This window comes from Triticum aestivum, chromosome 1A, assembly GCF_018294505.1.
Source record: "Triticum aestivum cultivar Chinese Spring chromosome 1A, IWGSC CS RefSeq v2.1, whole genome shotgun sequence".
Lineage (NCBI taxonomy): Eukaryota > Viridiplantae > Streptophyta > Magnoliopsida > Poales > Poaceae > Triticum > Triticum aestivum.
In genome coordinates, this window is record NC_057794.1 from 139,949,960 (window position 1) to 139,965,399 (window position 15,440).

The 15,440-nt window shown below is 49.0% G+C and overlaps 1 long non-coding RNA gene across 4 annotated transcripts; it reads right to left on the reverse strand.

The window, feature by feature from the left end:
- On the reverse strand, positions 1-13,600 carry LOC123041134 (uncharacterized). Of its 4 annotated transcripts, XR_006418381.1 has the most exons (6): positions 11,544-13,600; positions 11,317-11,462; positions 3,571-3,691; positions 3,174-3,232; positions 841-2,943; positions 1-535 (listed from the first exon to the last, which is right to left on the reverse strand). It is a non-coding gene; the product is annotated as an uncharacterized lncRNA (long non-coding RNA). The 4 variants fall into 4 exon arrangements; XR_006418380.1 differs by lacking the exons at positions 11,317-11,462; positions 11,544-13,600 and having other exon boundaries at positions 841-983; positions 2,857-2,943; positions 3,571-5,127; XR_006418383.1 differs by lacking the exons at positions 11,317-11,462; positions 11,544-13,600 and having other exon boundaries at positions 2,857-2,943; positions 3,571-5,127.
- Positions 13,601-15,440: the final 1,840 nt, after the last annotated feature.

Sequence of the window (15,440 nt, forward strand, 5' to 3'; positions counted from 1 at the left end):
ATTTCCTTCAGTTCTATCAGCTACATACCTACCTAGCTGAACCACATGTCCTACACTCTTACTCAACACTAATGGTTGGGGCGCGCCTCCTCTGCGTCACTTTGTGCATCAGTTATACTGATGTACTTGTTAATATTCGAACATTGCAGTTAAGATACAATGATTAAAATAGAAGTGCAGCAGAAGAGTTTCCTTTTATAAAGCAGAGTAGACATATAGTAGTTTGAAGAATGCTAATAGGTCTATATTATTGGCCTGGCGTATTCATCTTTCCGAAGACGCGCTCCCCTGGTGCGGCCATGTCTCGCGGATGTTCCAAGCCCTGCGGGTCACCTTATTGATCCTGCCAGACCCCACTGTGTAGCTGCTATCGTTGGCCTTATCCTCTGTCTCCGAAAACACCGGTCGTCCAGCTCGGTCTGGCCCCTAATCCACGTCCACCTGCTCTACAGCACATGGAAGAGATACGCCCATGGTTGTGAATCCATAGCATGGAAACCTCCGGAAGGTAGAGTGGGGCACCGTCTGCATGAAACTGAACAACAATATCTTTAGGCGATTAAACTGCAAATCCAGATTGACACTAAGCGATTGAATCACGTCCACGTATTATCCCAACACCAGCATATATATGCTGCGCATTTTCTTTAAGGCAAAAAAATAACTTCTTCAAGGGTAAGCAATTGATGAAAGCATCTCTCTCTCTAATTTATCAGATTTGTCGCTCATCATTGAAGTATCTTCGAATGATTCAGGAGAAAATCATCATTCCTTGAGATCATATTTTCTATGTACTAAAATGTAAAAGATCAATCTTCTATCAGATTTACATGTCATTACCTTGTCCTAGTTGACGTCATTGCTGGACGAACAAATGAACCAGCCCCTTTCTATACGCTACAATGATGTGATCATCATGGATTACAAGAAAGTAGGCTAGTTCAATCTTGAAATGACATCTCCCACAGTATTCAGAGTAAAATCTATACCATTAAGCATGTGAGTCAAATAGATTCGCATAAAAAAATTGGAGGTTCGCATATATTGAAGCATGAGCTGCACCCTGATGACACTACAGATATAGAAAGTATATAGTTTCAACTTTCAACAACTCTGAAGGCTTAAGCTCAGGAATTTCCTTTTGTCAAACACACACCTGAATGTGTGTTTCTTGTCTTTTGCTCAGGAATTTACAAGTACTGTAAAAAAATACTAAAACTGAATTTATCCTCATCAAACTAAAAAACATTCTTACTCAATACTGTACGAACCATGGTCTTGAAGCTCATGCATGTTCCCTATTTTCAGTTATAAACTTATAATTATAAATAATTCTGACATCGCTTTAAATAGTACCCACAGTCTTGACAAAATACTACTGCAAATAATTGATATTGATGTCACTATCAGTTGGTGGGAAAAAAATTAACTCGAGTATATCCACAAAGCAGATCAATAGATGGTAGAAAACAAATGACGACAAGAACGGTTATTCCAGCACTAATATATGTAATACTTCTGGGCAGTTCAGATTAATGGAAGATATTAGTAACTCAATCCAGAGTTGGTAATTAAGAAAGCAATTAATCTCTTACTGAATATAGAAAATTCCGAGGGCAAACCAAAGTAGAAAACCTATCTCTGACAACCCATATCCCAAAGAAACAGAACAAGCCCCGGTGCCAAGCGTAATCAAAGTTCATGTTATAGGATGACGAAGCTCACATTTCCTTTTGGAACCTGATTTTGCATTTTCAGAATCTTTGGATGGTTGCGGCTTTAATGAGAACATAGTTAGATGCCTATGTCCACCCACTTGTTTAATAGTACTGAAGTCATGAAAAATATTCTGCTGAGTTAGCTATGAATTTCAGCATAGAGTCAAGGTACAGTAATAAACTGCATCCTTATTAAAAACAAGCACATTTGTATTCCATCTTTCACGCTCGTATGTACTTGCAACTCGATCAACTGGCCTCTCATGTCTCCTTAATTCTTATTTATAAACGAGTATCATCATATCTAAGGGTAGTATTATTGATTTTCTGTGGAGGAGGCAGAGTTGCACCTACTCACAGCATGACCAACATGATATGACGTAGAGGCCGGAATCATAGTATTTCTAGAGTACTTGCTCCCTAATTAATTTAACTGGATAGTTTATGTCACCTGTGTGGCATGTATAACCTATCTTAGAAATATTTGCACTAAATTTTTAATTATGTGTGCTTAGATTTCCTGCTCTTTTGTTTACTGTATATAGGTGACACATGCTGACTTGAAAACGCTAACAAGAAGATCATGTTCAAGAAAGATGGCATAGTACAGGGGCCTTTAATGTGAGACTGTTTAGACCTCACACTCGTGACCGCAGTTTAGTGTAACTAGAAGATACCCCGCACGTTGCTGCGACAAATTATGGTTACAAATTGATTAAATTAAAAATATAACACATGGCTATATAGTATTTAAATGGTTAGCTCTTGGTTGTGCTTGTGCATGACAGAAGAAATCATAAGTGAACAACCGTATAGAGCCCCTTAATGTGAAAACAAATGGCATTGGTAATCTGTCATTGTCGCAACTGCAAGCACGAATATAATACTCTCTGTTCACAAATATAAGATCTTTAACCTTTTTCTGATTCAGAAGTATATAAGCGCATTTTGGTGTGTTTGTTCACTCATTTCAGTTTATACATAGTCCATATTGAAATATACATATATTAGTGAATGGATGGAGTAAAACAAAATAGGCCAAAATCAATTATACTGCAATAAATTATAGCCGAGAAAATACTCCAGGAAACAATACAAACTTAATATTAAGATAGCTTGTTCAATGAGAAATACACACCTAAATAAGGCTCTCGCCAACAGATTACATGAACGTTTAGTTTGCTTCTTGGATGTTGCCTAACCTGTTTTTGTTTCTCTGGTTTTCCTGTGTATAAAACACCTTGACAATGAGTAAGAAGCACATGTATAACATTTTATGTATGTATGGTTACAGAAATCACGGCAGTAAAATATTTTTAGCATTCTTACATGATCAACAATAGTCTTCAAATCAGGTAGTAAAAGACTTAAAAATAATATGTGTAGAAAAAACATGAGGGAGATGGGATTATTATTCTTTGATTACATTATAAAGATTACACTGGTCAACGGTACCTCAGTTGCAGCTGTTTGAATTTTCATCAACCACCTTGTCGACATCAGAAAATAAAGATCTGCACAAACAACATAAGAGTGGTGACTTAATTTCAGTAGACTAATGCAGCCCCAAGATGTTGGTATTACTACTCAAATAAAAACAAATAGTCAAAGACTAATCAAATTAGATATAAGCAGCAACACATGCAGGCAGATGACCGCTGGATGTTGTGTAAAGGGATGGCGACCAGCTTACTCACCACTCGCGAGTGGAACGGAGAGGACATTGCGCATGGTTCAGGGAGAATAACGTATGCAAATTCAGAGATTTCAAGCTAATAGAATTCAGAGATCTACTTGACTCAAGCTCATCTGATCGTGGATTAGGACCATTTTTACAGCCAGCTAGCCATACCTATCGTACTGTAGAACCAAAAGGAGTACTACTTGCTCTTGTTAATTAGACTCTTCCCGAGTCTGTCCTATTCAGAACGGAGTACCTCATGTCGGTACACTTTCCCATCAGCGTTCATAAACTGCAAAAAAAAATACACACATGCATACATACTTCGGCATAAGATAGATTCACAGGAACAAAATAACTGCACACCATCTCCTTGTAAAAAAAAATTATGTCTAGCAGATGCCCTTATTATCTTTGATTTAGCAGAACAGGAACCCGTTGCAAAGATACTAGTTGGAGTGGTATATTCTTCAGCCTTATGTGTATAACGCTCTTGCCGAGGGTTGAATGTCCCGAGCGTCCGTCTGATTCTCAACTACAAAACGAAACATTTACAGATACTCCCTCCTTCCATCTATATAGGGCCTAATGCATTTTTTAAGACCACCTTTGACCATTGATAAGATTAATAGTACATGACATGCACAATGTGAAAATTATATCATTGAAAGCTACTTTCACACACGAATTTAACGGTGTGCTTTGTGTAAATTGCATGTCATATATTATAGTTCTAATATTTAGTCAAAGTTAGCCTCGAAAAACGCATTAGACCCTATATAGATGAAAGGAGGGAGTAACATATAACCTAGCTTACAGTCAATGAACTAATTTCTTATTGAACAATCCTAACTAGCCATACCCGCGCGGCGGCACGCCGCGCCCCGTTGATACGTCATATTTATACGTCATATTTGTACGTCGCTTTTGTTTTATGCAGTGAATTCCAATTTGAAGTAAGAAATCACAAGAGTGTGAAATGAGCGGTTTTAACACCTCCTCTTTTCATATGCTCATGGGAATAAGAGTGTGAAAGGATCAGGGTCCATATTATGGGAACAAGAATGTGAAAGGATCACGGTCCATATTATGAGCGGTTTTAACACCTCCTCTTTTCATATGCTCATGTGAAATACTCGTGAAAATGCCATTAAACATAGAATTTATATCATAGCATAAAGAGGGCACGCATATATGGATGTTTCTGAAGTCTTGTAAAGGGTAATCTTCATGTTTGCAAGCTAGATGACAGAGATGGGATTCTTGACGCTGTAGGAGGCCATGTAGGGATCAACAAAACATAATTGCTGTTTATAACAGGTGGAACCTTCCATCGTTTGCTCCCACTGAGATGGCAAAATGTCCTTGCATCACTACAACCTTTTGGTCGTATAAGGAAAATAGCGAAAAAAGCCGCCAAAACAAACATTTTTATCATTATGATACATTGGCACTATATTTATGCGTCCATTAAAATTAAGTTTGTTGTATCAATAATCTACAGACTTTTGGAAGGAAAACAGAGCATATGGAATCAAAATCTATTGTTCAGTTTTACATTTATCCCCAAGAACAAAACACAACGTTGAACCAACTTTTGGAGGAAAAAACTGTCGGGGGAACTGATCCACGAACACCTATGGGGATCGGGCCCCTTTCGGTTCGGTGGGAGGCGGAGAGCGCACAAAGAGCGGATCGAGACGGTGCACGCGGGCGGTTTTACCCAGCTTCGGGCCGCACGGATGCGTAAAACCCTACTGCTGCTTGTTTGTGTGTATTGAACCTTTGCTCAGGAGCGATCGACGCTACCAGACTGAGCGTGGGAGTGTTTCTGGTGTCTCCAATGAGCCGAACTGGCCGGACCTCCTCTACGTTGCGCTTGGGCCTCCTTTTATACTTTCAAGGGGTCACCGACAGGTGGCAACGTAGACTAGAAGGGTAAAAATGGAAAAGGATGCGGTAGGTGCAGCTACCGCTACTGTGGATACAGTGCGCCCTACCTAACTCTGACGGCAGGGGACAAAGGCATTAAATGCCTGTCTGAGTCTCCCAAACAGTGCAAAAGGTGACCGTGAGGAGCGCCACCGCTTGCCACGATGGGCTTCTCTTCATCTCCGCTTGCCACCACGTACCCCTAGCTGCACGGCCTCCTGCCACGTGTGCTTGGGAGAGTCCCAGAGCGACACGTTAGCAGGTGTGCTGGAGCGCGGGCCCGAAGTGGGGGTTTCCCGCGGCAAGCTCCTTGCCGCGGCCGTCGTCTTGTCGCGTCCGGAAGCTTGTCGCTCGCCGGATCTTGCCGGGACGCAGGGCGCGTCGCAGCAAGCTTTCTTGGTATGCCTTGAGTAGCCTTCCCGGCAAGCTCCTCTTGCCGGGGTCATGTCTCTTCCCGGCAAGATCCTCTTGCAGGGGCCTTGGTAGTCCTTCCCGGCAAGCTCCTCTTGCCGGGGCCTTGGTTGGCCCTCCCGGTAAGCTCCTCTTGTCGGGACCTTGGTTTGAGTACTTTGTTCTTGAATGGTCTTCAAGGGAACCACGGAGGGTCTTGGCGGTCACCCGGCAAGCCTTGCCGCGGGGTGCTGCGACTGCCCGTGCACAAGTTCGGGGTACTAGGGTACCCCTACTCTAGTACACCGACAGGAGCCTCCGGGCCTGGGCCATACACGGTGCCGAGCGCCGTTGGGCCAGGCCCAAAACAGTGCACGGGCACGCGCGGCCTAGGTCACGCCGCATATCTCTCCGCTCCCACCGCGCACGCCCAGAACGGCACGCGTCAAACGCGGCGTCGTGGGAGAGATCATGGGAGGTGTGCGCGGGGCTAAGCCCCTCAAGCATGCGCCAGGCCACGATGATGGGGACGGTTCACGCCCTCCTCTCTAAACGGAGGTAGGTGTGGGGGCGTGATGCATTTACTGGACGGGGCCGGTGCATGGTTTTCGGGACGTCCACTCCCCGCGTTCACGGGGCGGAGCGAGGCCGCCTCATCTGTCGCCTTGGTTCTGCATCTCCGCCACGCGGCTCCCATGCGCTTGGGGTCACGGACGGTGGAGTGGGAAACTGGGTCGTCGCGAGCAGAGGCAGCGGGTTGGCCCTGACTCCCTGCCCTTCCCGTGCCTTGATTCGCTGAGCGGGGCGGCCGAGCCCCCACCTCGCTCCTTTATAAAGAGCGGGATGGGAGCACAGAAACCCGCACTCTCGCATCTTCTCTTTTCTTCAGCTTCTGCTCCCCTTTCTCTCATCTGCCATGGAGAAAGGGAACCCAGGCCCTTCATCGGTGGCGGCGAGGGTCGCCACCAGACAGCGCATCTCTCCCTCTTCCGCGCCCGTGGTGGCAGAGCCAGCCATAAGGGGAAGAGGGAGAGGGCGAGGTCGCGGACGAGGTCGAGGACGAGGTCGAGGCGCTCGGGGAAGAGGTGGACGGGGCGGCGTGTCAGCTTCACCTCCGCCGGCGGCTCCTCCCCCCACGGCGGTCCATATAGGGGACGACCCTTGCGAGTTCTTCGTCAGGCTGCGCCGGGCGCCTCGTCGTCGCCTCCGGCTTCCAGCTCCGTTTGCGCGCGCGATGGAGTTGGACCCGCCCGAGACACTGAGATTGCACATGAGGGGCTGTGGGATCAACGGCACGCGAGTCCGTGTTGCATTCCCAGCCCCTAATGTGATGTATCTTGATTGAGGGTGGAAGACGTTCGCCCGCATCCACAGCTTGACGGAGGGGTTTACCCTCCATTTTAAGTTGATGGAGGGCGATCTCCTCTCCGTCAAGGCCTTCGGGTGCTTCGGCACTCGGGCGAAGTGCTGCGTGGACAGCTCCTCCGACAGCGAAGGCTCCTCCTCGAGCGAGAGCGACGAGGAGGGGAGCGACAGCGACGATGAGGGTAGCGGGCGGCGGAGCGGCGGGTCCGACTAGGCGTCGGGCGCCGCTTTGCGCGGCACCGGCGACCCCATCATCCGCGTCGCCGGCTTCTTGAACTCCCCGGGGTCGTCTCCTTGGGCGGCTGGCGTAGGGACGCTGCGGAAGGGGAAGAGGGCTGGCGACAAGGCCGTCAGGTCGGAGTACGAGGGCGTGGTGCCCTCGACAGCGTGCTGACGCCCTGCCGCCCCGTCTTCGAGCCCCGCTTCCAGCGCCGTCGTCGCCGTCCAGCCTTCGGACGACCCCCGGGATGTTCCCTTGGTGTCTTCTGGCACCCTAGCTCGCCTAGGCACTCCTTTTGCCCTTTTCGCCTCCTTGACCTGTCTCATGAAGAGAAGGACAGGAAAGGGATTACGGGCATCTCATCTTTTTAATTTGTAAGCCTTCAGGCCTTAGCTGTATCTAAAACTTGTAATCCTCTCTTTCATGTTTTTCATCCTCTATGGACTGTACCTGAGTGGGATATTTTTTTAATGAAAAGGGAATGCTTGCCGGGTTATTTGTCTCGTGAGTTAAACCCACGCCAAGGAGCAAATCCTTGGTATCCCTCGGACAGACATTTCATCTCCCGGCAACAGGCCCTGCCGCCTTCCCACGTCGCTCAACCTTTCTCACACTTTTGACGGAGGCAGGAACGAGGTGGGTGCGGTCTCCTCGTTTCATCCCTTTGCTGCCGCGACTACGACCGAACTTGGCCCCGAGAACGAGTCCCAGGGCCTAGAGTTGAGGGAGCATGGCAGTTTTCGGGAAGAAACGTGGTTTCGCATTCCCCAGTCCATAAGAGGATGCATGATGAGGGATAAAAGACTTATCTGATATTGCAGCCCCCGGCAACTCTGGTTTGCCGTGGACGATTCTTGGCACTCGCAGCCCCCAGCGATATTGGCTTGCCGGGAAGGCTTTTATCTTCAGCAGAGAACTTTGACGTTTTCGATGCCGGCTTCCGGCAAGCTCGTTGCCAGGAAGGCTTTTATCTTCAGCAGAGAACTTCGGCGTTCTCGATGCCGGCTTCCGGCAAGCTCGTTGCCAGGAAGGCTTTTATCTTCGACAGAGAACTTTAACATTCTCGATGCCGGCTTCCGGCAAGCTTGTTGCCAGGAAGGCTTTTATCTTCAGCAGAGAACTTTGACGTTCTCGATACCGGCTTCCGGCAAACTTGTTGCCAGGAAGGCTTTTATCTTCAGCAGAGAACTTTGACGTTCTCGATGCCGGCTTCCGGCAAGCTTGTTGCCAGGAAGGCTTTTATCTTCGGCAGAGGACTTTGACGTTCTCGATGCCGGCTTCCGGCAAACTTGTTGCCAGGAAGGCTTTTGTCTTCGGCAGAGAACTTTGACGTTCTCGATGCCGTCTTCCGGCAAGCTTGTTGCCAGGAAGGCTTATGGCGAAGAACGTCGTCGTTCTTGACACCGGCTCCGGGCAAGATCGTTGCCGGAAAGGCTTATGGCGAAGAACGTCGTCGTTCTTGACACTGGCTCCCGGTAAGATCGTTGCCGGAAAGGCTTATGGCGAAGAACGTCGTCGTCCTTGACACCGGCTCCCGGCAAGATCGTTGCCGGAAAGGCTTATGGCGAAGAACTTCATCGTTCTTGACGCCGGCTCCCGGCAAGATCGTTGCCGGAAAGGCTTATGGCGAAGAACTTCGTCGTTCTTGACGCCGGCTCCCGGCAAGATCGTTGCCGAAAAGGCTTATGGCGAAGAACTTCGTCGTTCTTGACGCCGGCTCCCGGCAAGATCGTTGCCGGAAAGGCTTATGGCGAAGAACTTCGTCGTTCTTGACGCCAGCTCCCGGCAAGATCGTTGCCGGAAAGGCTTATGGCAAAGAACTTCGTCGTTCTTGACGCCGGCTCCCGGCAAGATCGTTGCCGGAAAGGCTTATGGCGAGGAATTTCGTCGTTCTTGATGCCGAAAAGATTGGCCCTAAGGGCGTTGCCAGCCCCCGGGCCATAACTGCGTTCAAACATAGCAAGTGATTAGCATCCGAAGTGCACTTAACTCGCTTGCGAATTTTGACTTCTGCTACATATTCCCTATGCCTGCTGGAATGCTTTCCGGTGCGTGTGATCCAGCCAGCAGCGCTTGAGGGAACGGGCCCTTAGCGGCTATTCGGGAACATCGCCTCCCGGAAAGGTTTACCTTCTTGGTTCTAGCGCAACCGCACAAGTTGCTGAGCGGACTCGAGGCAACATGGAGCGCAACTAGCCCCGAGAAGGCTCCTTGGCATACAGGTCTATGCAGAAATCTCAAATAAATAGTGCATGCTATCTTCCTGTTCAACCTCTCTTTGTACGTCCACCCTACGCTTTCTAGGGAAACTTGCCGGTGCAGGCACCCTTGCCGCGAGCGCCGAGTGCGGAACTTCAGCAGCCTGCTGGCGGGGTTGCTACCGACAAGCAATCTTGTCGCAGCTAGTTGCAGCTCGCTTAAGCTGTTGAGCGGACTCGAAACAAAGTAAGGGCGCTAGCGGCTCACTTAAGTTGCTGAGCGGACTCGAAGCAAAGTAAGGGCGCTAGCAGCTCACTTAAGTTGTTGAGTGAACTCGAAACAAAGTAAGGGCGCAACTAGCTACGAGTTGATTCCTCCGCGCACAGGTTTTCCGTACAAAGAACAAGATCTCTGAGGCGGATAACTTTATATAGAAAGGAAATATCTAAAGTTTCGCACGACTTAGCTTTTCTGTTGCCGCACTGGCGCCGTTCTTTCGCTCGCCCGCTCCTTAGGAGCCATGACGATGAAGAACAGCTGAGCCCTGGCGTGGACGGAACAGCTGCCTCCGAATCCTTCTTCTTCGGTGGCATGTCGATGAAGACGATGAAGATTTAGCTTGCGTGCACGCTGGATCGGGTTCGCACAATCTCGACGCCCCCTACCTGGCGCGCCAAAGATGTCGGGGGAACTGATCCACGAACACCTATGGGGATCGGGCCCCTTTCGGTTCGGTGGGAGGCGGAGAGCGCACAAAGAGCGGATCGAGGCGGTGCACGCGGGCGGTTTTACCCAGCTTCGGGCCGCACGAATGCGTAAAACCCTACTGCTGCTTGTTTGTGTGTATTGAACCTTTGCTCAGGAGCGATCGACGCTACCAGACTGAGCATGGGAGTGTTTCTGGTGTCTCCAATGAGCCGAACTGGCCGAACGTCCTCTACATTGCGCTTGGGCCTCCTTTTATACTTTCAAGGGGTCACCGACAAGTGGCAACGTAGACTAGAAGGGTAAAAATGGAAAAGGATGCGGTAGGTGCAGCTACCGCTACTGTGGATACAGTGCGCCCTACCTAACTCTGACGGCAGGGGACAAAGGCATTAAATGCCTATCTGAGTCTCCCAAACAGTGCAAAAGGTGACCGTTAGGAGCGCCACCGCTTGCCACGATGGGCTTCTCTTCATCTCCGCTTGCCACCACGTACCCCTAGTTGCACGGCCTCCTGCCACGTGTGCTTGGGAGAGTCCCAGAGCGACACGTTAGCAGGTGTGCTGGAGCGCGGGCCAGAAGTGGGGGTTTCCCGCGGCAAGCTCCTTGCCGCGGCCGTCGTCTTGTCGCGTCCGGAAGCTTGTCGCTTGCCGGATCTTGCCGGGACGCAGGGCGCGTTGCAGCAAGCTTTCTTGGTATGCCTTGAGTAGCCTTCCCGGCAAGCTCCTCTTGCCGGGGTCTTGTCTCTTCCCGGCAAGATCCTCTTGCCGGTGCCTTGGTAGTCCTTCCCGACAAGCTCCTCTTGCCGGGGCCTTGGTTGGCCCTCCCGGCAAGCTCCTCTTGCCGGGACCTTGGTTTGAGTACTTTGTTCTTGAATGGTCTTCAAGGGAACCACGGAGGGTCTTGGCGGTCACCCGGCAAGCCTTGCCGCGGGGTGCTGCGACTGCCCGTGCACAAGTTCGGGGTACTAGGGTACCCCTACTCTAGTACACCGACAAAAACAGAACATATGGAATTAAAATCTGATGTTCAGTTTCTCATTTATCCCGAGGAACTAACACTCAATATTGACCTATCAACATAAAAAGGTAAACAGAACCAAGTACCAAATATTCTGCAGTAACTATCATCCCATAATTTGCAATCGCAGTATTACTGCTCCATATCATTAGTAATCTTACTTCTGACTTGGGAACTTACACCAACCAATGCAACATGTTTGAATTTGTATTGCATTTAGAGCCACAATTACCTGCAAACAGGAGGAAGAAATAAATCATGCTTCAAATAAAAGGATATCAAAGCCATACTTTTGGTAGAGAAGGAATCATACATGTTGAAACGTGATTCACAGGGAGATCTTCAGGCTGCCTTGGGCGCTACTTTTAGTTAATAGAGATAGATTCTCTTTGTATGTTTATCTTGTATCTCTCTCTCTCTCTCTCTGTTATCCCTCCTATGACCAATACCTTGTAATCCATCGTGAGGACTCTTCCTCATCGTTCAATATAATAGCGAGGGCTCCCTTCCAGGGAACCTGAGACGCTTCATAGAAATCTTACATGGTATACAGAGCAGGCTCTTCCCATCACATCTAGCTTATCCACCTTGACCGATCATCATCATCAACCTCCATCGATCATCCCCATCGCAACCATCTCCACCTCCGCTGCTATTCCCTCCACCGGCCTCAACTACAACATATCTGAGCCTCTCACTAGGACGAATTATATCCTCTGGCGAGTTCAAGCCCGATCCCAAATAATGGGCGCTGGCTTGTACGGCTACATCGACAAAACCATAGAGGAGCCTCCCAAGAACATCGTCGCAAAGGATAAAGAGGGCAAGGATCAGGTGCTGCCAAACCCTGCCTACCCCCCATGGCTGGTTCAGGACCAGCAAATTGTTGCCTACCTCCTTCGGAACCTCTCCAAGGAGGTCCTCGTTCAAGTGGCGTCGTTGGAGACGTCGCATGCGATCTGGACTGCCCTGTCCAACATGTTCGCGGCGGTCTCGCTCTCCCGAGTCAACAACCTGCGTGCTGCCCTCACCAACGCCCAGAAGGGCACACAATCTGCATCAACCTACTTCGGCTACATGCGATCTCTCTCCGACGAGCTCGCGGCGGCAGGAAAATCGATCAGGGAGTCGGAGCTCATCTCCTTCATTGTATCCGGCCTTGACATGGAATATCAGCCGCTCATCTCAGCGCTGGATGTCCGCGCCGAGCCCATCACGGTCGACCATCTCTTCTCCCTCGTGGCCAACTTCGATCAGAGGGTCGAGTTGTACCACGACAATGGCAACGGTGGCTTCAAATCCTCGGCAAATGCCGCTTCCCGCGGTCGCCAGGGAGGCAGAGGGGGCTACCGCAATTAGAGAAACGGGGGCAACAGTGGCGGCTCTCGCGGTGGAAGTGGTGGCAGCGGTGTTCAAGCTGGTGGCGGCGGCGGCTACCAAGGAGGTGGCGGTGGCAGCGTCTACAATAACAGCAGTGGCGGCTACCAGAACGGTGGCGGCAGCTATCACCAGAATCATGGTGGTGGCGGCTATCAGGGAGGTGGCTATCAGGGCGGTGGCAGCGGCTATCATCCTAACAACAACCGGCGCCCTCCTTACAACAACAACAACAGGGGACGCAACTTCCAAGGTTATGAAGGCTATGAAGGGAAGTGTCAAATATGTAAGAAAACAAATCATATTGCTAAGGATTGTGATTGGCGCTACGCTGATGACAATTCCCAGAAAAAGAAAGTTGCAGCTGCAGCCGATGGGTCATATGGAGTCGACACCAACTGGTACATGGACACAGGTGCGACAAACCATATCACTGGAGAATTGGAGAAGCTGACCATGCATGACAAATATCATGGTCATGATCAAATCTACACCGCAGCTAATGGTGCAGGTATGGAGATTAGTCGTATTGGTCATTCAATTATCAAAACCCCACATAAAGATCTTGTCTTAAAAGAAATCTTGCATGTTCCTGAGGCTTCCAAAACTCTTCTTTCAGTTCATCGCATTGCCCTTGATAATGATGTCTTTCTAGAATTTCACCCGTATTTCTTTTTGATCAAGGACCAAGTCACGAAGAAAGTTCTCCATAGGGGTGTCTGTGTTCAAGGGCTATATGCGTTGCTTCCTCAGTACTGCAAGTTTAATAAACAAGTCTATGGTGCCATCAAGCTTTCTGCTGAAAGATGGCACAGTCGCTTAGTGAAAGGATCGATATGGTTGACTAGAGGGAGGGGGGTGAATAGGCAACTAACAATTTTTAGCTTTTCTTTAACAAGTTAAACTTTGCATCAAAATAGGTTGTCTAGAAATGCAACTAGGTGAGCAACCTATATGATGCAACGAGGATAGGTACACAAGCAAGTAAGAGATATGAAACAAGTAAGCTTGCTTAAATAAAGGCACGAGATAACCAAGAGTGGAGACGGTGGAGACGAGGAAGTGTTGCCGAAGTTCCTTCCCTTTGAGAGGAAGTACGTCTTCGTTGGAGCGGTGTGGAGGCACAATGCTCCCCAAGAAGCCACTAGGGCCACCGTATTCTCCTCACGCCCTCACACAATGCGAGATGCCGTGATTCCACTATTGGTGCCCTTGAAGGCGGCTACCAAACCTTTACAACAAGGTTGGGGCTCTCTCCACAACTTAATTGAAGGCTCCCAACAAAACCACGAAGCTTTACCACAATGGAATATGGCTCCGAGGTGACCTCAACCGTCTAGGGTGCTCAAACACCCAAGAGTAACAAAATCCACACAAGAAAGTATGGGAGAACAAATATCCTTTGGTGGAAGTGTAGATCTAGGTCTCCTCCTTCAATTCCTAGCAAATCAACAAGTTTGAGTGGCTAGAGAGAGAGATCGGGCAAGAGAGCTTGAAGCGCATCAATGGTGGAGTAAGAGAGGTCAAAGGTGGGAGTGGTAGGTGGGAGAAGCCCCCTTAAGTAGTCTCCCCACAATTCCAACCGTTACTGCGTTTTTGCACTGCGGCGGTACAACCGGTCCTCGTCCCGGTACAACCGGGACTCACGGTGTAACAACAGAACCCTACCAAGCGGTACAATCGAATAGGCGGGCGGTAGTACCGGCTAAGAAAGATAACCGGACTAACCGCCTGACTATCGCACAACCACCGCATCAAAACAGGAGCTTGACCGGTACTTGGACGGTGCCTGGCCGGAACAACCGCATGGCCTTGAGCTCTTGGGCGGCTAAGTTCTGAGCGAAAGAACCGCTCAGACCATCGGTGGTACCGGTCATCGAGGGACGACCGGACCAACCGGGCCACTACCGCCCAAGAACAGCATCAAACCAGAGGCGAGAGCGATACTTGAGCGGTACATGGACGGAACCACCGCCCTAGCTGTTGCAGAGCATGATGGCGGTACCACCGCCCGGAGGCAGCGGTACAACCGCTCGAGCAAAAGCTGGTGAGCTACAAGACCCAGCGGTACAACCGCTGGGCAGAAACAGTGAGCAGGAAAGAGGGGAAGAGGCAAGGAAAACTCTTTCTCTCACACACACCCGAGGAAGGCAAAGAGAGGGTGAGGAAAGTGTACGTGAACTGATTCCCCCAGAGCTTCCTAATGAGGATTCCCTCTTGATAGTACGGGTACTCTACGACCAAAGAAAATAAAAACGTAGAGGACACGTCTTTGATCTTTTCCTTCGAGAGGTAATAGCAATCCGATGTAAGCCTAAGCATCGAGAACCTGAAACATATAGCACACATTTAGACCACAAAGGATTGTCATCATCATCCAAAACATAAAGTAGGGAAATTCCCTTTCAATCTCCCCCTTTTTGGTGGATGATGAAAACAACATGATTTGCAAGAGATAAGTCAATGAAATCTAGACGGAACTCCCCCTGAATGTGTGCCCCAACAAGTACTAGCTGTTAGAAAGCATGGGCACACTTTCAGGACTAGACCCCCCCCTAGATTTTATAGACTCATCACTCTGAGCTCAAAAGGATAGACAATATAATACTTAGAGGCAATAATAATGATAAAGACCTACGAATAAACGGAGTAGCAAGTCTAGCAAGTCTCACACACAGCACGGAACGAAACAAGTCCACAAACAAACACAAAAACACGAGAACAAGAGAAAACAACCCAAGCAAATCCCCGAGACCTATAGAATCCTCTCCCCCTTTGGCATCAAGACACCAAAAAGGAAAAGAGCGAAGCTAGCGACCCAAAGCTCAGGCGT